This window comes from Chrysoperla carnea, chromosome 4 (genome assembly GCF_905475395.1).
Source record: "Chrysoperla carnea chromosome 4, inChrCarn1.1, whole genome shotgun sequence".
NCBI classification, from domain to species: Eukaryota; Metazoa; Arthropoda; class Insecta; order Neuroptera; family Chrysopidae; genus Chrysoperla; species Chrysoperla carnea.
The window spans coordinates 42,760,661-42,775,510 of record NC_058340.1 but is presented as its reverse complement, the minus strand read 5'-3'; the positions used below and the strand labels follow the sequence as shown (position 1 = coordinate 42,775,510).

At 28.0% G+C, this 14,850-nt stretch overlaps 1 protein-coding gene across 42 annotated transcripts in view; it reads right to left on the bottom strand.

Annotated features, from left to right (window-relative positions):
* Positions 1–14,850, bottom strand: part of LOC123299073 (longitudinals lacking protein, isoforms A/B/D/L) — a 422,122-nt gene that overhangs the window by 362,364 nt on the left and 44,908 nt on the right. The window lies entirely within an intron of this gene.

Here is a 14,850-nt window from a genome sequence, read left to right as displayed (position 1 = left end):
TAGATAATTCTTAAAAATATTTTCAAACTATAAAAATTAGTCCGATTCAGCGGAGGATTCAAGAGTAGTACAATTATTATCCTCCAAGATAGGGTTGGCAATAAGAGAAACAGCCCGTCCAATCATCAAAAGAACACGATTTTCATATATTAGCTCAAATATATTTTACAATCTTAGTTTTATGAAGAAAAAATGATTACAAGGTACTTTCAAAATTTTATTTATTAAGTTTGTGATGTACAAGAGCCATATGCAGCGTTAAACTACCCTTACGATGAAATTTTTTCTCGCATATGATACAATTATGTAAGGGTGGTTTTCCGCATTCAAAACGTTGATGTTTTGTTAAACTATTTCGAAGCTTATAACTACGATTACAATTTTGACAATAATATCTCCTTGGACTACCTAAAAACAATTTACAAATTATAAATACTTAGCACTATAAGAATTTGGAAAAATAATCTAAAGCCGAATCGGAAGAAAGGTTACGAAATTCTTAAACACAGAATTAATATAATCAGATATTAATTTATTTTAATACGTCATTTTTTTATGGATCAGAGCCATATGAGTTACTAAATTTCCTTTTTGATGAAATTTCCTATCACAATAAAGGCAACATTGAGATGGAGGTTTTCCACATTCCAAACGTTGATGTTGTTGTAAACTATTTCGAAGTTTATAGCTACGATTACAATTTTGACAATAATATCTCCTTGGGCTACCTAAAAATAATTTACAAATTATAAATATTTGACACAGTAAGAATTTAGGCAACTATTATATCTAAAGCCGAACCGGAAAAAGATTTACAAAATTCTTAAACACAGAATAAATCAGATATGACTTTATTTAGTTTTATGCTACAGTTTTTTGTGGATAAAAGCCATATGAGCAACTAAATTTCCTTTTTGATAAAATTTCCTATCACAATAAAGGCAGCATTGAGAGGGAAGTTTTCCACATTCCAAACGTTGATGTTGTTGTAAACCTTTTCGAAATTTATAGCTACGATTACAATTTTGACAATAAAATCTTGCACTACCTAAAAACAATTTACAAATTATAAATACTTGGTACTGTAAGAATTTGTGAAACTATTTATGTCTACTGGAGAATCGGAAAAATGAAGTTCTAACTAAATTTCCTTTTGATGAATTTTCCTATCACAATAGAAACAATATTGAGAGGCAACTTTTGCCACAATCCAAACGTTTATGCTTGTGTAAACTACTTCGAAGTTTATAGCTACGATTACAATTTTCGCAACAATATCTCTACACCAAATCGGAAGAAGGGTTATAAATTACTGAACACAGAATATATCACATATAAATTTATTTATTTTTAGGTAGCATTTTTTTATGAATCATAGCCATATGGATAACTAAACTTCTTTTTTGAGAGAATTTCTTATCGCAATTAGGGCAACAGTGTGTTGGAAGTTCTCCACATTCAAAACTTTGATGTTTTCTTAAACTGCATGGAAATTTATAGATACGTTTACAAATTTGGCAATAATATCTCGTCAGATTTTCTGAAAATAATTTATTGATGATAAATACTTGAAATTTGGATTACTATTACATTACAGCCTAATTGAAAGAAGGATTATAAAATTTTTGAACACAGAATATATTATGTATTAATTTTATTTTATTTTAAATTTTTCTATGGATAAGACCCATATGAGTAACTAAATTTCCTTTTTGATGGAATTTTCGATCACAATAAGGACAAGAGTGTGAAGGAGGTTTTCCACATTCCAAACGTTGGTGTTTTCTTAAACTACTTCGAAGTTTGTAACTACGATTACAATTTGGACAAAAAAATTTCGCCGGACCTAAAAATAATTTATATGTTGTAAATATTTGAGATTTGGAAAATTTAGACGACTATAATTATATCTACTCTGGGATCGAAAGAAGGGTTATAAAATTCTTAAACACAGAATGAGTTATGTAGGTATATCTATTTGTTTTTATTTTTCAACATTTTATTATGGATAAGACCCATATGAGTCACTAAATTTCCTTTTTGATGGAATTTCCTATCGCAATAAGGACAACAGTGCGATGGAGGTTTTCCACATTCCAAACGTTGATGACGTTGATAGCTAGTGAGATGCTTATAACTTCGATAGCATTTTATGCACTGGTATCTGTTTCGACCTAAAAGCAATTTTTAAAATAAAATATTATCAAAGAAAACTAAAAAATGAAAACAAGTAGATTACTTTCTTTTCGTTTTATAATGAATAACAAAATTTGGGCTGGTGGCACGAATGAGAAGGAAAAACAAATCGTGCATGCGATTAAAAACATCTAATTTTTTCAAAATATGATGCAATCGAATTCTACGTAGTATTCGCTAGGATCTATTGTTGAAAAAAATCAATTAATTTCGATCAATTTTTAACCTTAAGATTTGGAATCAAAATTCGATTGAATCATTCGATTTGTTTAACAAATCAAAAATGAATCGAAGCGTTTGTAGCTTAAATTAAATTTACTAAAATCAATGTTGGCAATTTGAAAAATAAATATATTTCATATCGATTTCATTCAATTTTTAATAAAAACAGATAATATTACAAAAATAGACACAAGTATTATCAGATTAGAAAAAAATCTAATAAGAATAATTCATTTTTTATTTTTTAAACCAATCAAAAATATGAACATTTCATTGAAATTCTTAACTCAAAATTGAAATTTCACTCCTTTTTTTTACTTCTTTCAGAAAACAACTTACTGTAAGTAAAGCAAAAAAAACTTTCTGTTTTAATCTTTTTCAATAGTCATTGAGGCAATAACAAGTTTTGACAAACTTTATCAACTCATTACTTTGAATTTTTTATGCCCAGAAACATCATTTCAAGCATACAAAAATATAAAACGCATAAAAAAATTTATTTTTTGAAGATGGAGACGTTATTTTTGATTCTTATTTGTTAGAATAACACAGCGATCACCACGAAGAAAATCTGGTTGGTGTAAATCACCCAATATGATCAAAAGACCCTTGATGATGTAAGTCATTCTTTATAATCACTTTGCTAGATTTATTTCGGATTCAAATGTCAGAAAAATAGCTGACAACTTTGTTGAAATTCTTGATTTACTGATTCAATGAAATTTTAAAAATTTGAACGTCAAAAAATATATTTATTAATTCTTGAATGCTTGGGCGACCAGCGTAAATTAGAACAAGAATTCAGAAAACCCCAATGAAGGAAATTTTAAGGGATCAAACCATTTTCGACATTCATTATTCTGTTGACTCTTGGAACAATATTATAGAATTTTAGCCACAAAAACAAGTTATCATATTTCGGTACATTAAAACTTTGTTACTGAATCTTAAATCGTGCGGACAAACCGTCACTTTTTCATTGAAGTACCATTTAAAATCTAAAACTTAAAAATTTTATTATAAGAAAGAAAGCGTGTCAAGAAAGAAAATTTCAGCCATTTTTCTAACATTTTTTTACAGAATTAATCGTAAAGGCGCAAATAAACGACTTTTTATTCAAAAATGAAATCTTGTTGTGGTTTCGTATCAATTTTATATCGTCAGATACAACTTGATGCAGTTAACTCACTTCATTCCATCAAAATTACTCATTTGCCTGTGGAATGAAACACAACTAGTATTTAGTGAATGGGATAGAGAGAAACTATTAACTTAATTGCAAGTATTGTGATTTACTTTTACAATAATATATTGCTGTTTTGCCGTTTGAGAATTACAAACAAGTTACATATTACAGAGATGTAATTCCTTATTTGGGTAAAACATTATGTTTTGCAGCCAAATGCCTTACTAAAGTAATTTTTTGATGAAATCGTTTATCACAATAATTACAAACTTGTAGGCGAGGTTTTCCACATTCGACACGTTGATGTAAATATAAACTATTCCGAAGTTTATAACTACGATTACAATTTTGACAATAATACCTCTGCGGATTGTCACCTAAAAATAATTTGAAGGTTGTAATTATTTGATAAAGTTTTTTTTATAATGGAAAAACAATCATGTTTATTCTCAAGCCAACTAAATTTAATTACTTTTTTTTCTAAACATATTTAAATTTAATTACCGAAGTCTTTTAAAATCTAGTAACACATTTCAAAATAAATCGCATTTCAAAATAGGGAATGTTTGCTTAAATGTAAAAACTACAATCTACACTTAGAATGCGACTTCGAAATTAAAATAAATGTTAAACACACATTTAATCTCTGTTCCTATAAACAAACGGCCATATCAATTGGCACGATATGATGTCATCAAATAACGGTGTTCTTCTGTTCCTATATAACAATTGTCATGCCAATTGTATAATGCAATTAATGACATCTTATCGTTCCAATTGGCATGACAGTTTGTATTTATAAGAACAGAAAATCGGCAACTGAATTGATGACATTATATCAAACGAATTGGTATGACAGTTTGTACGAAGGAACAGAGGGAAGCAGAGAATATTTTTTTTAACAATATCAGGGAATCGGAACATTTTTGACATTACACTTGCATAATATCTTGATCAATATTGTAATTGAATTGATTATACATCATTATAAGAAACTAAATTTTAATTTTGATTAAAGGATTAATTTTCGATATACAGAATATTAAACTAATACTATTTTAATGATCTGCAATTCAATTTTTTATATTAAATATTACTTTACGTTTACAACATTTTATTATGTACTAATCCCACATGAGTAACTAAATTTCCTTTGTGGTAAAATTTTCTTTCACAATAAGGACAAAAGTGTGATGGAGATTTACCGCACTCCAAACGTTGATGGCGCCGATAACTAGTTCGATGTTTATAACTTCGATCACATTTTGGACACTGGTATACTTTCTGACCTAGAATCAATTTATAAAACAATAGATAACAAACCATAATATAAGAGACACTTCAAACCATACCCAAAAATTAGAAGCAAGAACTATTTAAACAAATTATAGAATTGATAAATTATTTCTTTATAAACTGATATTTATCGAGAAAAATAAACAGGTTTGACGGCAATTTCTTCAAAAGAAAAGCTAGATTAAAAATAAAATTTAAATTTTATATCACAATAATCTGGAAATAAAGCCATTTTCTTTGTCAATCTGAAGGTTTATATTCTTTAACGTGTTACACTTACAATTACAATTTACACTTATTATTATTGATTTACCATGAATTTAATTACTTTTAACCAAGATAAATATGTACAGATACTTAATTTCATTCGAAAAAAAAAATTAACTAATTTGACACTGGTTTTAAAGCGACAACAAAAAAAAAGGTACATGACATCGAATGATTGTTGTCAAGAGATTAAAGCTCTCTAAAAACTCATCAAACACAAATTGAAAATCTATGAAATACAGAAATTCAAAAAAATGTTGTTTTTTTTTTAAATATAACACATAATTCTCAAAAACTTTAATAAGATTTCAGTGACCTGCTAGCTGAGTTTCAAAAAATTTGTACTCTGTAAATATACGTACATAGAATTAACTTCTTCATCACACAATATATTGTAGCTGATATGAACTCTCCTTTATTTAGAGTTCATAGAAATCACATCCTAGTATAAAGGTCCGATTTATGAATAGAAAATTTTTCATAAACCGAAATTTTTTGTGTAACGTTTTATAAAGCATGCATTGTCACTTGCAAACCAGCATCACAAAAAGCAAACATCATTGTAATTGGACATGTACTGAAAAAATTATCATTTCAATAAAACTTTATGCCTTGCCGCCAAATGCTTAACTAAAGCAATTTTTTGATGAAAGCTTTTGTTACAGTAATTACAAACTTGCAGACGGGGTTTTCCGCACTCCAAACGTTGATGGCGCCGATAACTAGTGCGATGTTTATAAGTTCGATCACAATTTAAACACTGGTATACTTTCTGACCTAGAATAAATTTTAAAAAAATTAAGTAACAAAAGATAATACAACAGCCACTTCGAACCATTATACCAACATTACAAGCTATAACAATCGATTAAGTTGACAGTTTCTTCAAATAGACTAAGATAAAAACATCACCAAAAGTTATGAATAGCATAGTCGTGTTATCTTATAGGTTTTAAACTTAATAATTTACTAAAATGTAAGAGAAACCAAAATAAATTTGTAACATTTTTATTGATTTACGATTTATTTATACTTTAATACTTTCAACCAAGGTGAAATTTGTACAGCTAAAATTTAAAACTTACAGACTAGTTCAGGTAATATTTATATACTTAATATGACACTGATTCTAAGGCGACAAATATACGATCGATATCAACTGATTTTTGTTATTGAGTTAAGCTCCATAAAAATTTATAATCATAATCGCTAAAAACAATAGAGGATTATATAAAACAATAAAGAATTTTATATAAGAAATTTTGGAAAATAAATCACTCTATTTTACAAAGTTTTTAAGATTACATATTTCTCAGCGCAGCCAATTAGTTTTTAGTGACTTAGTAATAGAATATGTCTATAATAATTTTGATACTACTCAAATCAAATTCATGGAATCAACAAAAATTGACATGCTTATATTTACAATGAAAGAAACTTCCCTACTTCCTTCAGAGTTCAATGAAAAACTTTAACGAAAGAAATAAAAAAACATGCATTGTCACTTGAGAACCAGCATCACATCAATCAAACAACATAGAAATTGTTGCAAAATAATTATTTTAGTATATTTTATGTCTTGCTGCCAAATGCTTCACCAAAGTAATTTTTTGATGAAAACTTTTATCACAATAATTACAAGCTTGTAGACGGGGTTTTCCGCATTCAACACGTTGATGTAAGTTTAAACTATATCGATGTTTATAGCTTCGAGGACAATTGTTACAATAAAATCTATCAGATTGCTTAGCACCTACAAAAAATAACAAGTTTGTCTTAGCTAAAAAATTTTCCATTTACTGCACATAAAGATCATTAATTGTCTTAAGAAATGAAAATCTGACACGACATTTCTTCACCAAATAAGGATTTAACGTTTAACTATTTTGTAGTTACAGTTTAGAAAAATATTATATTTAATCACATAATGTCTAAAAAACTAGAAAGCATAATGTTTAGAAATACAAAAATGTTTCGCTACTTTTGGGAGTATGGAAGAAATGAATAGCTCATTTTCCCTAAGATTGTTTAGCTATTGTAGAGAGTGTTACTGTATAATAACAATTGCATCTCTTACTGCAGTAGAGCGAATTAATATTTACTATTTCTTCTTAAAAATTTGTAGCCCATTGAGTTACTTTGATGTGAAGACCAACAAAGCAATAGACGCGTGGCTCGGAAAGTTTCTTTCTAGAAGTACATCTAATGAGACTATTTTAACTCCACAGCAAATGGTGCAACCGTTATTATACAGTTGTACTCTCAATACTCTACAATAAAAATAAATAATCAAAGAGAAAATGGACTACTCTTTGTTTGAACAGGTACTCATAATTAGCATCCTGTTTAAGCACATTTAAATTTTAGCCTGTAATTGTGATATTTAAAAACCAAGAAGTGGCGGCAAAAAGTATCAACAGTATTCAATTACAACTAAGTAAGACGCTGTTGATAAAGATGTAATCATAGTGAGTTTTGGGTACAATAAATGAATGATCTCCAACGATCCCTTATGTAACTCCCAAAAATTTTAGCAGAGAAGCTTTGGTCGTGAAGATTTGCTTCTAGTTTCGAAAAAATCCTGTAATTTGATTTGCTTATAATATATGCATATCAGGTAATCAAGAATTTTTCGGTTTTAAGAGAGATGTGGGGAAGCATAGAATGCCTTAATGATATAATTTTAACCTTATTTTTACCTTTAACCTCAATATAAAAAAATTGCAATTTTTTGTCTAGATTACCGAGAAAATCACCCGGTACGATTTAAGAATTAGTACGCATTAGTTTGTACTCTCCTGCAATTTGTATTTAAATTTTAAATAATTGGATGGATCAAGGAAAAATATTAAAATATAAAACAAAGATACTTTTAATAAAAGGAATGTAATTATAAAAATATTTTTTATAAATTGTTTAAAATTTTGTTTGATGCGTATCTAGATGTAGCCTTAGATTGCCTTTATGGTAAAATTTTCGATCACAATATGGACAGGCTTGTGTTGGCTCTTTTCCACATTCAACACGTTGATGTAAATTTAAACTATACCGATGTTTATAATTTCGACTGCAATTATGACAATAATATCTAACATTATCACCTATAAAAAAAAAACAATAATTTCTCTTAGCAAATAAAATATTTTGTTTCGACAATATACCGTAAACCGTGATATTTATAAAAAAAGAAGTGACGGCGAAAAACGTATACCATTATAAATGAGCAAAGCTATTACTAATCAACAGTTATTCAATTACAATTAACTAGGATGTTGTTGAAAAGGATGATACCTTAGTGAGTTTTTCGATAAAATCAACGAATAAAATGATCTCTAACGATTCTCTATACAACCCTGAAAATTTTCGACAAAGAAGCTTTGGGTGTGAAGATTCGCTTTTAGTCTCGACTGAGTCCTTAAATTTTATTTTCCTATAATGTATACCAATAACCAAAGATTTTTTAGTTTTAAGACAGGTGTTGGGGAGCATAGAGAACCTAAAGCATAAGTGATATAATTTGATGGCCCCTTTATTTTTTACATTTAACCTCCAAAACAGCAATTTTTTTTTAGATTACCGATTTATCATTTAGAAACGAAATTAATCGTCGGATTTCACATGAAAACCAACCGTTACGAAATATGGGGTTATATCCAGTTGCAAGCGCAAAAACACAAAAATTTTATCAGTTTTCTTTGGGAAGACCATTTAATTTACATAAATATAACATTTCTTTAATTTTAAGATAATTTTTTTTATTTTAAGATCCCGTTTGGATTAACCAAAATGAAAAATCCAGAAAATTGCTTAGAAAAAGTAAAAATTATGATGTTTGACAAAATGGCGGCTTCCAAAAAAATGAAAGTCGAACGGTCGAGCCGTTTCGTTGAAATTTTGCTCACTAACTTTGAAAACGCTGTTTCGAGAAAAATGCGTTTAAAGTTTCAAAAGAAGTATACACTCAAGCTGAAAGCTTTTTTTGCGTTTATCTTTGTGAATATTTTGGGGATCAAATTGATATTTTCAGAGAATGTACTTAGATATATGCAGAAAATGCAAAAAGAAATCATTTCTATGAAAATTCTAACTGGATATAGCACCTTAACTATCGGTACGCAGTAGGATATACTCCCCTGCAATTTGTATTTCGATTTTAAGTAATTGGATGGGTCAAGGAAAACTATTAAATTATAAAACAAAGATACTTTTAATAAAAATTAATAAATAATTATCACAATTATTAATTTATAATATATATCACATTTATTAATTTATAAATTGTTTAAAAATTATGTTGCCGTTGTTTTATGTATAACTATCATATGTTGCCTTAAATTGCCTTTATGGTGAAATTTTCTATCACAATGTGGGCACGCTTGTGTTGGCTCTTTTCCGCATTCAACACGTTGATGTAAATATAAACTATATCGGTGTTTATAATTTCGACTGCAATTATGACAGTAATATCTAACAGATTTACCACCTATAAAAAAATAATAATTTCTCTTAACTTAAGTAAAATATTGTCGAAACACAATATAAAGAGAATTCGTTCGATAAAAATTAAAACCACAATCAAAAATACAAAATAGTTTATATTATAACAAAAAGTATTTACAAAAAAGATTTTTCTATTTTATGTATACGGAAAATATGTTGTCTCAAAGTTCCTCTATGATGAAATTTTCGATCACAATGTGGACACGCTTGCGATGGCTCTTTCCCACATTCAACACGTTGATGTAAATATAAACTATATCGATGCTTATAACTTCGATTGCAACTATTACAATAAAATCTATCACCTATAAAAATAACAATTTCTTTTAACAAATATATTTCTATACCCAAAAAGACAAGAAAAAGTAACAAATAACCTGTCCGATATTCAGAGCAAATACCCAGTTCGACATTTAAAAATTAATTGATTTCAGTGAAAAGTATTTTGGGAAAGAATTTCTTTCTTTGTCATGTCGATACTATCGATATAGTGCAATCGTTAAGTAAATTTGAGTATGCAAAAGTCACAAAACAAAATTCTGCTAAAGTACCCTTTGTGGCATGAAAATATGAGAAAACTAGATTTAAATGCATCTTTCTTGCATATTCTATGAGAATTTGTGAAGGAATCTCTTATTTGGATCCGTGTTAAAAAAATCATCTTTGATTTTTCTTTCAAAAAAGACTTTAGTTGTCAGTTCTAACTTTAATATATCGTAACTTTAACAAAAAAAAATTGTGCAGGCCTTGATTTTTTGATTTTTGAATATGCAGGAAAAAGTTCATATTTTTCGAAAATTTCAAGAACAATTCATTGTTCTTTGCAAAAAGCATGTAGATAAAACACGTCATCGACTTTTACAAAGGTAGTGAAAGCGAGAAAACAGAAGTTCAAATGCTTATAAATCCTCTAAAGTAGAAACTTCGATCTTTAAAAGAAACTATGCATATTAATTTCTTTTGGAAAAGTTTTTCTTTTGAAGTCGGTTTTCTTTTTGTTTAAAGTTTTTTTATTTTGTGATTTTTAGTAAATCTGAAGTACACTAACTAATTTGCCACTAAAAAAAGAATCATCAAAATCAGTTGAAGTGATATTGAGTTGTTCGTCTTCTTGTTATGCATACTTAATGCAAATTTAAGACTTTTATGGTTTTCTCATAGATGCCGCTGTCAGAACTGGACCAAAATGAAATGGGAACGCACGGGAAGCATCAGCTTTCAAACAGATAAAGAATCATCAAAATCGGTTCACCCAGTCGAAAGTTCTGAGGTAACACACATAAAAAAAATACAGTCGAATTGATAAGCTCCTCCTTTTTATTGAAGTCGGTTAAAAAAAACCAATAGTGATGGTAGACAAAAACAAATATTAAATAATAAATTATAATTGAAAACAAAAACACTTAAATATATTATTTACAAAAAATGTTACATAAAAATTGTTTTTAATTTATGTTCTAATTTTTTTATGCACAAGAAATAAGTGTCGATATAAAGAGCTTCTATGATGAAATTTTCGATCACATTGTGGACATTCTTGTGATGCCTCTTTTCCACATTCAACGCGTTGATGTAAATTTAAACTATATCGATGTTTATAGCTTCGATTGCAATTATTACAATAAAATTTATCTGATTGATTACCACCTATAACAGATAATAATTTTTTAAAACAAGTAGAAGTTTTTTTTTTTACAAAACCCAGGAAATACTCTGTTAGTAGTCCTGGCCCATAGGTTATTAACATAGAATATTAAAATAGAAAATTTTATACGAAAATTTGGATTAGACAGGCATAACAAAAATTTTTATATTTCAAATTAAAAGTGTCCAGAAAGTTAAGTTTCGAAAAAGTTTGTCCAGAAATTTTCCGTTATGTGTAAACTGACCATTTTTTTTTAAGCTCAAAACGGGACGTTCATATATTATCTGTATGGATGGACCATAGGCACTATAATATATATGATATTATATATCTATTAGGTAATATGACCAAATGGGAAAATATATTACCAAATTTAAACGCGCTAATCTCAGAAACTACTGAACCGATTTGAATAATTCTTTCACTGTTAGATAGTCTATTTATCGAGGAAGGCTATAGGCTACATTTTATCCCGGATTTCCTACGGGAAACATCAACAATGCAGGTGAAAGTTGAATGAGTCGGCCATCAGCGAGATGATTTGGCGCGGGCATCACTATCTACACTATACAACATATAACATACACAAGCATCAATCCGTGCAAAACTGACAATGAATAGACAGACACACAGCACACCATACCATACATTTGATATTACATATAGAGTATATGACATTACAGATAGAGCGAAAGAATAGGTTAGAAAAGAACAGAAAGAATATAGGTTGTCTATGATTTTTCTCGCGCGGTGTCAGAAAACGGGACTATTTTGCGTCCCGGCTCATTGTACGGGGACAACGGGACGTATGGTCAAATAAAGGGACAGTCCCGTTTAAAACGGGACGTATGGTCAGTTTAGTTATGTGCCATCCAAGGCCTACCATCAACAAAAAGTAAATCATTAGCTTAATCTGTCATGTATTAATGTGCCAACAAAATTTAAATAAAAATATTTGCATAATATAAAATTAGACGCTTTATTCTGTCCTACATGAAGCGTGAAATGACGCCCATTCATGACCACGATTTCCACGCCAATCTTTGTAATGAAAAAAAAAAAAACTTATTCAAGATGCAAAGCTTCTACAATAAAATTCCTCATAATGATTTAAATTTGTTGTGAAATTTTTTGTTACTAGCATGAGCTGAAACCACAATATAGAACAACCTGGCTACACAAAGGCGGTTTTTTTTTTTAGGAAATATTTGTTCGATAGTTTCCTCTAAGCACAAATTTGGTACGGCGTTAAGGAAAACAACAATGAGAATTAAAAAAAGATTCAATATATTTTATTTTTAAGTCTAAAATACTGTATATATTATTTTGAAAGTTTTTACAAAAAACATTTTTTTTTTTAAATTAATTTTCAAAAAGTTTATGCACACGAATAAGATGTCGAGTTAAAGTGCCTTTATGATGAAATTTGCGATCACAATGTAGACATTGTTGAGATGGTTCCTTTCCACATTCAACACGTTGATGTAACTTTAGATTATGGCGATATTTATAACTTCGATTGCAACTATTACAATAAAACTTTATTGAGAATCCACCTATAACAGATAACAATTTATTTAAACAAATGGAAGCAACCAAACGCGCAAACAAAATGGATAATACGAAAACACAAAATAAACTCTTTGTATTCTTCACTTTTATTTTTGAGAAGTATTTGTTTCAATATCTATGAGCTTTTTATAAATCAAGATCACATATGTTTTTAATAAACTTGTTATATTAACATCATTATTATACAAACGAGAGTGCATATTTCGATGGCAAAGTTCGTTTTGATTTATTAGCAAATATAAAAAAGCGAAAATTTCCTGTATACTTCCTACGTAAGTTTATAATAACGAACAAAGATTTAAATTTGTAAAATCTTGTTTTTGTAAAAACTATTCACTATTTTCAATTTATGTAAATGTTCTTTCAAACCAATATAAAAAAGTTTTAAAGTTACCTAAAATCTTGGAACTAACTGCATTAAAGAAAAATCTTTCCTTTGTAATCATGATATTTTAATACACAAAGACTCCAAATGTATTTAATAATTGTTATCCTTTTTTAGGATAACAATTGTACTTAATCCATACATGTTTGATATTATTACATAGAAAATCTTACATAATATACAGGTTGCTCTAAAAGATCTGTAAAACATCGTTAATAGAATACTTAAGAGATAGAATACCTCATTATTTATGCATATAGTTAAAATCCATGCATTTTCAATTCTGAACAATTTTACTAAAACTTGGATCCATTTCAAAATTATGAAGAAATAATTAACTATCTCAATTAACAGTAGTTTAGAAAAACTATTGAGAAAAATGATGCTCACCCAGAGTACTTTTTTGTAGTACACAATTTACCGATTCTAAGCTCAAAATTTTCAATATTTATAGTAAGTATTTATTTCTAGTATTTATAGTAATACGAAGGGTTTTTAATCTAAAAACACCACATCAAGGGTTTGGTGATACGTCAAGGGTTTGATGATTAACTTAATTTTTAAGTGGATTTTTTGTTCTATAAAACCGTGTCAACTTACCCAATTTTATCAAAATAGCATTTAATGTTTAGAATTAACTTACAAAAAACCGTTTCTAAACAAACAAAACAACTTGATACTAAGGCAAATTTAGCTAAATCGACTTATTTTGAGCTGTACTATATCTGGTAAAGCGTTGCACATATTTTTAGAGACACTCTATAAAATTTTGTTGGAATAGTTCAAAATAGTATGGAATAATACCAATATCGATACTTCTTGTACCACCACGTATTATCTGAGTAATTTGATTGATAAATAAACGCATCACATGTATTACATAATCAATATATAGTATATAAAAATTCGACCAGATGAGTGTCAAATTAGTAAAATAAATGTGCGAAAAATTTCCCGATATATCTTCTTTTTGATTAAAAGCTTTATTTCGTAGAGATAAGAATCCAAAGTTTATATTTTGAAAAATAATTCAATTAAATCCAAATTTTTTTGATTTGGAAAGATTATTATGCCATAGTTGTGCAATTTTTACTCACTTTTTTTTGTATAGTTCAGGGAATAAAAAAACAATATTTGCCTTTCATTATTATTAATTTATATTTTTATTCTTTAAATAGACAATACTATTACTTTATTCTATTATTTTTTTAATATTATCGTATAAATTCTATTATTGTATTATTATTATATTCATATTTATTGTATTCATAAAAATATTTTTATTTCTTAATTTTATGGATACAATTCAAATGGCGATTTAAAGCGATTTAATGGCGATTTTAACAAAACTCTCCACAAACAGAAAAAATATCTATAAAAATAATTCTACAAAACAAAATAGTATTCTGCAATACAAAATATGTATTTTTCTATTTTTTCATTAAAATTAAAAGCAAACACATTCCACGCTGTTCGTGGGATATATTTACTGTAGTCTGCACAAAGAGTGTCTAAAAGGTCGTTATAATTCTAATTTGTCATTTTTATAACTTATAACTAGATAAAGATTTGACTTATCCC